Raw genomic sequence first — 12,408 nt, 5'->3', positions numbered from 1 at the left:
AGCTCATGTACCACCTGAGTAAGGAGCTGTGTCTGAGCTGAAGACACTGACACTTCGTGGGGTGCGCATCCAGTCCGCCAGAGTGTCTACATTTTCAAGAGACACCAGCAATTGGGATTTTTATTTTATACGGTATTTCTCAGTTTAAAATTTTTGACCCAATTTATTTCTTGGTACAAAAGTCTGTGGGTCAAACACATTTTTTTAAAATATATTTTTAATGTTTTATTTATTTTTGATACAGAGAGAGACAGAGCATGAGAGGGGGAGGGGCAGAGACAGAAGGAGATACAGAATCTGAAGCAGGCTCCAGGCTCTGAGCTAGCTGTCTGCACAGAGCCCGATGCGGGGCTCGAACCCACGAACGTGAGATCTGACCTGAGCCGAAGCCGGAGGCTTAACTGACTGAGCCACCCAGGCGCCCCTCAAACAACACATTTAAGGGCCCGCTGTCAAATATCCGCCAATTATACTAGCACATATATATAAGTACACTGTGCTCTTATTCAAATCAGCAAATGCTTTCTAAGCACTTGTGTTAAGGCATGAATAAAAGGTGAGCAAGACAAAATATGACAGTCTTTACAAACTTCACAAGTTGAAGGGGGAGACAGGCAATAATGTCACAGAAGAGAGTAAAAAATGCTTAGCAGAAGGTAGAACCCAGGACTTAAGCCGGGTGAGTTAAGTATTTGATCAGGTCTACATTAAAACAAACAAAAAAACAAAGAACCCCATTATTTGAAAGCTTGGCAACCAGCGGACACCCAAGTAGATAGATGGCTCTATTGTTTCACAAAGCACCTTCCTGCATTTTGAGGGTGGCAGCTACAGAAAGCCAGAGCCAAGCCTTTCATGGTCCCAGGGAGACCATTCCTACTGTGGCTTGGGCAACTGGCACCCCCTTGAGCACCATTCAGGTTGTATTCTTTATGAATGGTACCCCCTGGATTTGTGCAACCTGGTGATTCTGTCAACAAAGATAGGCCTGGAGTCTGGCCTAAGAGGAGGATTGAGAGCTAAATCCTTCTACATAATAAAGAAGAATTTTGAATCTTTGCCTAGTGGGTGGGGGCAGGAGGGTGGAGGGATTCCTGTGATGGGGTGAAGAAAAGGGTTTGGAAGAAAGATATCTAGGATGAGGGAGAGCCAGCAATTCGGCAACAGCCTGGAACCTGTCCCTGGTGAGAGATTCCCTGTAATTTTTGAAGGAGACACATACAATCCTCTGTCATCTTTTTTAACTTCTAGGAGACACTGACAAATGAAGTCAAACAACTTTTTCTTTGGCATCAGGCACAGCCTTTGAACCTCTTATGGGTGAACCAGCAGATAACCAGGAAAGTCTTAATGCTCGGGCTCACAGAGCAACGCTTGGCTAAATATACAATACTATAAGAACTTGCCTTTTTACTGTTTTTCTTCAAAAAGCTCAAAGTGCTTATACTTTTATTTCCTCATTTGTTCTAACATTCCAGTGTGGGAGGGGAAGATTTATGATAACATTATTTATAGATGGAGAAATTGAAATAGAGATTAAATCGCTTACTCAATGCTGCATAGTTTGGGTGGTGGAGCCCACACTGGAATTTGGTTCTCCGAGCTCCCGCCGCAAAGTGGAGAGAGCATGAGTTTTGGAATTAGAGAAATCTTTGTTGGAACAATCCAGATTTCTGCCCCTTAATATGAATGTGGCCTTAAGTCAATTATTTCACCTAGGTCTCAGTTTTTCTCTTCTATAAAATTAAGACCATAAAACCTCATACTAGTGTAGAGAAGATTAATTTAGAAAATGCATGTAAAACCCTGCCACAGAGTAGTTTCCGAATAAGATTAGTTCCACCCCTAACCCAGTATTATCTGGTTAAATTGCAGTACAGACTTCAGTAATCAAAAAAGAGTCCTCCATGAATACTAATATTTTTCTAGCCTCATCTCCCACTGAGAGCAAACATAAATAAAACTGTTTCAACACATTTAATTCAATGGGAGAACTTTTGCTTCCCAAGAGTTATTCCTATTGGGGATAATTAGGGGAAAAAAGAGAGTATGTGGAAGATAGTAGAGTATATTCTCAATTTTTTACATTCTAAAAATTGAGAATGTATCAGAATCACCTGCAAGGCCTGTTAAAACACAGATTGCTGGGACCCACCCCAGAGTTTCTGATTCACAAGGTCTGGAGTGGGGCCTAATAATTTGCATTTGTAACAAGTTTACAATGTTGCTGTCGATGTAGCCCCTCCCTACATCTCGAAGAATCACTAGCTGTGTGTGGTTAAGTGACCTTCTGGGGGTGGAGCCCAGCAATCTGTGCTTCAACAAGACCTCTGGGTAATTCCGAAGTATTTACCAGTTTGAGAACCACTGGCAAAGTAGTGAAAACGATCTGAGGAGACAGACCCCCACATTCAAATCCTGACTGCACCACTTACTAGTTAGATAAACTAGGTTGGGCAACAGACCTCTAGCACATATGGGTCCTGTGGGAGCCTGACAAAGTCTGCGATTCAGGGATTCAGGTTTCCTCTCACTGTCCCTCTAAGCTCCTTGGTGGAAAGAGAAGTTAGTGAGTCCTGCCAACCTGGGCTCTGTTTTTCACTTCTTCACACTGCAAGGTATGAAAGGTTGTTTACCTTTGGGGATTAGGGAAGTATTTACAAACACTTCTGCAATCACAGAAATAAACAAGACGGGCCTGTAAATACAGCCAATGGCAAAGGCATTGTTTACAACTTAAATTCGTAATAACAGGTTCTGAACCATGTCCATTTCCCTGCCTTTCTTAGTAGAAAATCTAAGAACTCTTCCTCCTCCACAGTTTTAAGAGATGCTTGTAAATTTGTTTTGCAGATAGTACGCATGCTAAGAGATTCCCCTACCCTTCCTCCCAAGTCTGGCTTCAGATACAGAATCTGCCTCAGATGTTCAGTGCCTTCCTGATTTTGTGACTCAGGAATTCTATTTTTTTTTTTCCCTTTGGCTCTGTAGGTCTTCATACTGTCCCAGCTCACAGTGTCACAAGTATCCAGGCTGGCTCCAGGACATTCTTTGGCTTATCTATCTTCATTTTTTCGATTGCAAAATCTTCTACTCATAATTTCCTTAACTAACCTTTTCTATTGCTTACTGCTGACCCACAGTTCTCCAAATTACCCCCCTGCTAGAGTGATCCTGATCTGCCCAGAATTGTTCCTATTGATGATGAGGTATGAAAATTGTTAACGTTTACCCAGCCTTACTTGTTATTAGGTACACTTAAGTGTTTATCATGCATTTTCATTTTGAATTCTTACAACAATCCGGAGGTGATTACACATATGTGTGCACACACACGGCAAACGAAGAAACTGAGGTTTGGAGAGGTCAAGCAACTTGCTCAAGGTAAAAAAGTCAAAGTAAATAACAGGATCCAGGCAGTAAGACTCGAGTCTCCCAGCTCTTGGCTTCTGTTCAAATACCAAGTAATGCTGAAATATACTCCTGTCCTTAAAGAACTTAAAAATCTTGTTAGGGTTAGATGAGATTTATACACACAACACAAGTTAAAATCAAGAGCCACTGTATGTGGTATTGGGTTTGCCCGGCTTCCACCCCTGCAACATGCAGATAATAACAGCAAGGGGCTTGGGGATCATTAACTGAGTTAAGCATCCGAAGCGCATAATACAGTGCCTGTCTCCGAGTAAGCGTTCAAGAAATGTTAACCATCATTATTTTTAAAGGAGGCGGACTGGAGTAGCGAAAATACTGGAGAGTCGCGAGGCCGGTTGTGTACGCTAGGTAGACCTTTGCACCCAAATTCCCCGGTCCTCGGTTTCATGGTCTGGAAAATTAGGTGGCTGGAGTGGAATAACTGGAAGAGCAGTAAGGGACGCAACCATAGCCTGGAGATCCAAGGGGCCTCGGGGCAGAAAGGGTTAGTGACGAGTCTGGGCTGGGGAGGCTTTAAGGCGCTAGGCGGGAGAGGCCACGCCCCGTCCCGCCCCGCCCCGCCCGGGAGGCCCCGGCAGCTCCAGCCCGTTAGCAGTTCCGGTGCCAAAACCCTTCCCTCCCCCGCTCCCCCGGAAGTGCTTTTCCAAGGTTCGGGCCGGAGAGAGGCCTGGTAGGCACAGCTGCTGTGTCTCGATCGGCTACGCGTAAGGGCTCCTGCCCGGGTCGGAGCCCGGGGGTCCGTGGCCGCCGACCCGCGCCTGCTCCATCCCAACGTCCAGGGCGACGGTGAGTGGCCGGGGGAGCACACCAGGATCGCTGCGGGCCGCGTCAGGGCTTGTGCTCTCGGGCCCCCGCTGCCCGCTCTACGCTGCGGGCTCGGCTTTTCGGGGTTCGGGGAAGGGGCTTGTCGACCGCCGACGTTCTCGCCCAGTCCACCGGGCGGGAAGGAGCGGGCGGCCGGGCCTTGGGGTAGGCGGGGCGGAGCCGAGGAGGGGGTTCCTGGAGCTGTTGTGGCCGTTGGGACTTAAGAGTGAGGATGGGCTGGGCCTCTGTCCATCCGACCTCCTCATTTTTGCTCCCCCAAATCTTCACGCTGCGTCTCAGATTTGGTTTTCTGTGTTGACCTGGAGCTGGGAACCTGGACACCAGACTCACTCTTGGTTCCAGTTTCCGAGTTTTGCATCCTCGGGCTGTGCCTTCGGGTCAGTAATTTGCCTGGGTCCCAGGGGTGTCGTCTCCTCGGTCCCGGGGCTGGGCGATGCCTGTGTAGGTGCGGGGGATCTTTTGCAAAGCTTTTCATCCAGACCCGCCTAGGGGTTGCCCGGGATCGATTGGACTGCTCTCGGGACCGGTTCTGGATACGTAGGTCAGCGTGGCACCAGCGTGTCTCCCAAGATCTTTACTCACTGGAAAGCTTGCTCAGGCTGTTGTTGAAGTCACTTAGAAAAACAGCTTGCTTGAGCAGAGTCAGTGGTTAAGATAAGTTCCCTTTTTTTCTTGCAGACTTAAGGATGCTGTTCTCTAATATGCACTCCTAATTCTTGTGGCCATCTGAAGTCACAATTAAACGATGAGTTAGTTTAGTCTGCGGTTATTGCATGAGTTAATTGGAGAGGGTTGGAGTATTATTATTATTATTATTATTATTTGGAGAATTATTGTATCCCCCTTCCCCGAAGTTTGTATGCCTTCATATTTGGAACTGTCACTTTCCTTAACCGTTAAAGAAAAATTTTTTCTCAGTAACTCCGTCGAGGTTCCGCGTACTGTTACAATTGTGCTGCATTGCAGAGGGTGCACACAGGTGGGCAGAGGGGTTTCCAGTGTGTGTGTGTGTGTGTGTGTGTTTAACCTATTTGAAGCGTTTACCTCTGACAAATTGATAATTTCCTAGAGGAGAAAGTGATGCAGGTAGTTGGGTTTTTGTTTTTGTTTTTTTTTTTTTTAAGTGAACAGATTTTAGATAATTTTTGCTGGAAGGCTTGTAGGAGATAAGGGTTTTCCACATTTAATAGTGATTTTTAAATGATTACAAGAGAATGTGGTCACTGCAGGTATGGCTGTCTGCAGATGACCATTGATTTTGGAAGGCAAGTATGCACAAAACCATCTTTGTGAAACCTGTGACACTTTCCTGCACTTCTCATCTTGTTCTTATGTTAAGAACAAGATACTGTAGTTTTTTGGGAACTTACCTTATTCGCCTCCCACTACTGGAAGGGAAGGTAATATCACGAATTAGGGAAAGTAGACTGAAGTGGTAAGGTCAGTGAGCTCTCCTGTGCACAAGAACACTTATTTTAGTGTTGTTGATTTTCAGCAGGCAAAGGGTGGATGATTTTTAAAAAATGGTTTCTTTTATTCCTTAATTGATTGTGGTAAAAGGGTGGATGATTTTTTTAAAGTCCCTGGAAAAAATTGTGGAGGAAACATTAGTTGCCTGATTTTTAGATTTAGATAGAAACTCTAGATTCTTAGTCGTTTGAAGTACTTAATTGTTTAGAGCTTATGGGTGGAATATTAGAATAGAGAAAATCTGCAAAAGGAGTCAAGTCAGACATGATTATGGATCCGTACTGAAAGTATGATAGCTGATGTGTTTAGAAGGGAAGTATTTTAAAGAATTGTAAGAGCAGAAAAAGGTAATTGGGGAATTTCAGGTGCCCTTAGGCAGTATAAATTTTATTATGTTCAAGTTCATTCAATAGACATTAAACATTTACATTGTACATTGTATTGTAGTATTCAAGTCAACTCAGTGGCTACTGAACTTTTACTGTTAGGTATCAAGCTATGTTAGGAACAAATAAAGGTAGAGCCCAAGCCACTAAAATTCACGTTTTGGCAGAAATTTCCTAAGGTGTGTCAGAAGTCATGAAGAGGTGAATTGAATTGTTAGGCATATTAAAATTGTTTTCTAATTGGAGGCGGGTGTTGTGTGCTTCATAAGAAGCACTCTTAGGCATTATAGGATACAAAGATTAAATTTTTGATCTTTAGGAATTTGAAGGGATATAAGATATCTGCATAAAAATATGTAAATACTTACTGTGTGAGTGGTTTGACCTAAAGTTTGGAATTCTATAAAAGGAAAATGGGTTCATTTTTTAATTGGAGTACTCAGCTAAAAAGTGGGAAGTGGAGGTAAATACTACTTAGAAAGGTAGCTCTGAAGCTGTTGAACACTTAGCCTTATGCTGTATGCTAGTTGATTTACATACATTTTCTAAGCTTCACAACAACATATAAGCATCTTTCTTAATAACACGGGCAGTACTCAGATATATTAAGTGGCTGAGCCTCCATTTGAATCCAGGTCTGGTTGGTGCCAAAGACTGCATTTCCACCATATCAGGCTGCCTCCCAATAAGCTGGTGACCTGATTTTACCATTGCAGACTTTGCTAAGACTTTGCTAAGTCAAAAATTTAGGGGTTAGGAGTAGATGGATGAAGAAGGCTTGTCAAATAAAGGGAATGATGCAAGCACAAGTGTGGGGGTGGGAAAGTCCATTGTATACCCAGAGAAAAGTTAGTGGACAGATTACTTAGAATATAGGGTTGACTTTTGGAAATAAGAGATGAGGTTTGCGATTTTAATTGGGGCTGGATTGCAGAACATATTTAAATATGTTAGTAGTTAGGAGTTAATGAGAAAATACTAGGTCTAATAGTGTCATATGTAAAATGATTGTAGAAAGCTGAATCTCAATACAGTATACATACTGGGCGAAGGCAGCGGCATTGAGGTGGGGTGCGTGGGGGAGGAGTTGTTGGGGGAAGGTTTGGAGGAGCTGCAAGTTGAAAATTCTACTCTTTTTAAGTATGGGTGATGGTGATGCTGATGGTGGTATTGTTATTAGAAATAGAGGCAAGGAGCTGCATCATGAAATCAGTTTTGAATATGTTGTATTTTATGTTCTTGCAAAACACTGGAAATTCCCAAAGGTTTTTGGAAATGTGGGTTTGTAGTTCATGAGAGAGGCCAGTGCTAGGCTTATATTAAACATGGGTGTAGAGAACAATACAAATCGATGTACTTGTTGAATCCGTATGAGGAGATGAAAGAGCCGAGGGAGAGTTTATGAGGAAAGAAAAAAATGAACCTTTATTTTAGATGAATCTCTTTAAAACAGAAGGAAAAGATAGGCTGCATTGTATTCTGCTCCCTCTCATTGCAGATTCAGAAGGAGTACAAAGAATCTGATCATTGAAAATCCAGTTGGGGAATAAACTTTTCTTGCTATTGCTAGCAAGAATATTATGCTATCATTACCCTGTTTCATAGAGGATGAATTATTTCAGACTCGTTTGTTCCAGAGTGTTAGGCTTTGGTTACTTAAGAGCTGTTTGGTCTTTTCTTTTGGGCATTTGTTGGCAAGTGATATGTGAGGATTTGGAAGCAAATCTCTGATAAGTATTCTGTTTATTTATATGTATGACTTTTAATTTTGGTTTCAATATCAAGAGTCTCTGAATATTCAAATATATTTTTGTGCCATCTATTCCTACTGGCTGCTAATACTGCCTTTCATGGAAAATGGTATTTAATTACATACTTTTCTTTCTTTCTTTCTTTCTTTCTTTCTTTCTTTCTTTCTTTCTTTCTTTCTCTCTCTCTCTCTCTCTTTCTTTTTCTTTCTTTCTTTCTTTCCTTTCTTTTTCTTAACGTTTTATTTTTTGAGAGGGAGAGACAGAGTGTGAGCAGGGGAGGGCCAGAGAGAGAGAAGGAGATACAGAATCCAAAGCAGGCTCTAGGCTCTGAGCTCTGAGTTGTCAGCACAGAGGCCGACACGGGGCTTGAACCCATGAATGTGAGATTGTGACCTAAGCCAAAGTTAGAGACGTAACTGACTGAGCCACCCAGGTGTCCCTAATTATGTATTTTTCTTCCAACTCTCTTTTAATATAAATACTTTTGATTAACACAAGCAGTTTTGTCTTTAATGTTCTGATTATCGTAGAGGGATAGAATAAGACCCTTTTATCCATCATGTCATGAGATATATATATATATATATATATATATAAATTATGTATTTGGAAACTATTTAAGTACTGTAGATTTATAGAATATCCTGTAGTTTTCTGTTTAGATATTTAAATATGGAGTACTTCTTAATGTGTAAAGGATTGTAATAGTTTGCAGAATGAGGCATAGAGTTGTAACTTGAGGGCCAGTTTATTATTTTTAGGCTGAGTAACCATGGAAGTGCTTATTTCCTTCTTGAGAATTAACGTATTCTTTTTGTTTTTGAGGATTTTTTTTTTTTTTTTTTTTTTAACCACGTCAGGCACTTGGGAATGTCCTGAGTCCTGCGTCAGTAGTGTTGGAGGCAGGGGGGGTTTGTGTGTGCTTTGTCTGGGCTGGTTGGCTTAGTTGCAGTGAGCCTGGTATTATTGAGGCAAAGGTCAGGAGTTCCATTTAGCTTCAGTCTGAGTGATGGCCAGGGAAGTACACCTCGAGACAGCTGTCTTGGAAATTCCTCAGTTGTCACTGGTCACAAAGGTGACTGGATTAGGATGGATCTTCATACCACTAAAAGAATATTAGCGGAAACTCAGCATAATGGTTAGTAACTCTGACTCTGGAATGAGACAGACCAGTGTCAGAATTCTTGGTTTGCAACATTGGGAGAGTCCTTAAACCTCTCCAAGCCTCTATTTCCTCATTATTGAATAGGTTAATATTTGGTTTGGGCATGTCCTACCGTTGTTTTCTTTTTCTAAGTGGGAGTTAGCTGCTTAGGCCTGTGGTTCCCCAATGCTGGACTATGGAGAAGTGTTAGTCCATGAGAGTTTTCATTTGTTTGAAATGAGAATGAGTTAGCTTTTCATAAGGTTAGATTTATTGAATTTAAAAGACGATATTTTTTCCTAAAATGATCTTTTACTGTATCTGTTGTAAGCATACTCTTTTATGAAATAATGGTGGTGGTAATTGGTAGTTGTTTTCTTTTTAAAAGTTCTTGGCAAAATAAAAGTTGCAACTCTTTGCTGGTTCCCCAGTTTTGTTTTTAAGATTATGGCTCTGAAATTTGAAAACCTTGGCTTAAACAGAGCCAGGGGATTGGGGGAGATTACTCATCCAGTACATCATACATAGTCACGTTAGGTTTTGGGTACATTCTACCCTTCCCATTACTCAATAGGGGCTGTACTGTCACCACCACTGAATTTAATGTTGTGAAGTTTTACATGAAGACCTTCAAGGAGCAGTTCCGATTATTTTCAGTTCAGACAAGTTGCTTCAAATTATTTAAGGCTGTATTTCTCAACCAGAGTCTCGAGAGGAAACTGGTAAGCGATGGAGGCTGTCTGGGGGTGCTGCTGTAAGTCATTACTCTGTTGATTAACCAACAAGATAAATAACTAACCTTTGACATAGTGAAGTTGTAGAAATTGGCTTTCCTTTTCACCTCTTCTGCAGGGAAGATCTTTGAAGCTAGAGAAAGAAAAGCTTTTTTAATATAGCAAGTAAACCTTGTACAAATATCAGTATTCAAAATGCTTTCTAGAGAAAGAATAGTTCAGCACTTTGCATAATGGGTTATGTAAGTGGAGCCACAGAAGTCCTCCTGGGGACACAAACCAATTACTAGCATAAGCTCTATTGAAATTACATGCAGTTGTCTAGATGAGAAGCATTTTTACTCCCTTGTTCACTTAGCATTGGGGGAACGGAAAACTTAAGGTGCAGATGTAGCCTAAATGACTGTTAAATTAAGGCTTAACATTTGTTTCCTTTTAGTGTTTTTGGATAGGTAATTTTAAGAATTGGGAGTGCTATAGAAATACCGAATATGTGTTAGAATGCCTAAAGCAAAATGTTCAGGTTAAGTTGAAATAGCTTTAGGCCCGTTGTGTTTTAATTTTAAAGGAAACTGGAGGTTTGTTGCTTTATTTATTAAGGATGTTATTTTACAGAGTTTTGTTGTATATCATTGTTTCTGGTAAATAAAGGACTCCTATAGAATACATTTATTTTAACAATGTTTACATTTTTCCTTGGAAATACTCCTGACGGCAGAAATGAATGGTATGCTCAGAAGTCTGGAGAGGTAGCCCAAAGAGTCCTGCTGTAGGTAGAAAACTTCATGATTCCTATAGGGTTTTATTTATAAAAATTCACATGAATTTCACATTTTGCTATTTTATGTAGATGTGAACAGTATTTTAAAGCACTGTCAGCTAAAATTGGTGCCCCCAAGAAGGAGCGATATGTTCATCCTGTGAATTTTCATATTCCTGTGACATGGCTTATATTACGGTTTAGTAGCGACTGTGTTTAACTATTTAATTTTGGCTCATAAAAGAAAATGCTTTGTTTAATGGTGTTTGGTTGGACATGGGAAGGTGGACAATTATTGACACTATATGTTCTTAGCAAACGTCAAACGGTTTTGAATACTACTAAGAAGCTATAGTTTCATAGACATAAAATGACTTTTAAAAGAGATTTAATCAGTTTTAAGATGTTCTTTTATATTTGAAGATTATTCAATTATCAGTATACTTCTAGTGCTATAAAAAATGTCACAGCAGTGTCTAATTGAACTTTCTGTCATGATGGAAATGTTCTGTGTGCTATTCAATATAGTGGCCCTCCTATGGCTACCAAGCACTTAAAATGTATCTAGTTTTACAGAGGAACTAACTTTTAAATTTTATTCAATTTTAATTTAAATGCAAATAGCCTCACTTGTGGCTAGTGACTACTGTATTAGTGCTGCTCTCAAGGGTTAGGAAGACTCCTAATAAGCTCAGTTATAAGCAAAGATTAGGCCCTTGGTAAGTACTTCTTAAATGAAATAATGAATATTTTTATTGTTTCCATTTTTTTTTAATTAGAGAGAAAGAGAGAGGGTGTGAGTGAGTGGGGGGAGAAAGGCAAAGGAAGAGGGAAAGAGAATCTTAAGCTGACTCTGTCCTACAACCTTGGGATCACGACCTGAGCCGAAACCAAGAGTCAGATGCTCAACTGACTGAACCACCAATGGGCCCCCATTTTTTCAGTTTTTTTTTTTAATGTTTTATTTATTTTTGGTACAGAGAGAGACAGAGCATAGAGGGGGAGGAGCAGAGAGAGAAGGAGACACAGAACTGGAAGTAGGCTCCGGGCTCTGAGCTAGCTGTCAGCACAGAGCCCGATGCGGGGCTCGAACCCACAAATGTGAGATCTGACCTGAGCCGAAGTCGGAAGCTTAACCGACTGAGCCACCCAGGCGCCCCAATTTTTTCAGTTTTTAAGACCAAAGCTTGTGAAGTATTCTAGATTTTTAGAGAGCGATCACTAGTCTTGATTATTTTCTTCTGTGTTAATTTAAAATTTTTACTTTTATTACAAAGGCATACTGTGTATTCAGTGTACAATTGAAATAATTATAAAATGAACTGCCACTAACTAGGTTGAAAAATAAAACATTGTTAATATCTTTGGCGTCCTTTTCTACTCCTCACCATTCGGGTTCTCTGACATGCTTTCTAAGTAACTGCCATCTAAATTTTGTGTTTATCATTCCCTTTTCCTTTTTATTTTAATGAATTAAAAAACTCCTTTCCCTTTCTTCCAGTTTGGAAGTAAAACTTTACATAGTTTTCCTTTAATCACAACAGATTAGATATTATTATTTTAAACACCATTGATTAATTTGCCTCTGTATTTACAAGTGTCCTTGCTCGTCATGTCTATTTGCATCTCAGACCTCTTGTCTGGGATCTAAGATCATTATTTCTCTGCCTGAAATATACCCTTTAGGATTTTTCTTAGTGACGGTCTGTTGTTGGAAAACATTTTATTTGTTTGAAAATATACCTAAGTCTCATTCCTGAAGATGAATTTTTCTGAGTATGTGTTCTATATTAGCAGTTCACTTTCTTTGTTCATTATAGATCTTATTCCATTCTCTTCTGGCTTCTATTGCTGTTGAAAAATTTGTAATCCATCTAATTGTCATTCTTTTACAGATATCTGT

The 12,408-nt window shown here is 40.6% G+C and overlaps 1 protein-coding gene across 9 annotated transcripts in view; it reads left to right on the top strand.

The window, feature by feature from the left end:
* Window positions 1-4,060: 4,060 nt before the first annotated feature.
* Window positions 4,061-12,408, top strand: part of FRS2 (fibroblast growth factor receptor substrate 2) — a 107,728-nt gene continuing 99,380 nt past the window's right edge. For all 9 annotated transcript variants that reach the window (XM_029954001.1, XM_029954000.1, XM_029953993.1 and 6 more), the window contains exon 1: window positions 4,061-4,221. The gene's annotated coding sequence lies outside the window, so the exon portion shown is untranslated. The remainder of the gene's footprint in view (window positions 4,222-12,408) is intronic.

Source organism: Suricata suricatta, chromosome 10 (assembly GCF_006229205.1).
Source record: "Suricata suricatta isolate VVHF042 chromosome 10, meerkat_22Aug2017_6uvM2_HiC, whole genome shotgun sequence".
In the NCBI taxonomy this organism is placed as follows: domain Eukaryota; kingdom Metazoa; phylum Chordata; class Mammalia; order Carnivora; family Herpestidae; genus Suricata; species Suricata suricatta.
The sequence above is the reverse complement of the archived record's forward strand: the minus strand, read 5'-3'. Positions and strand labels throughout refer to the sequence as shown.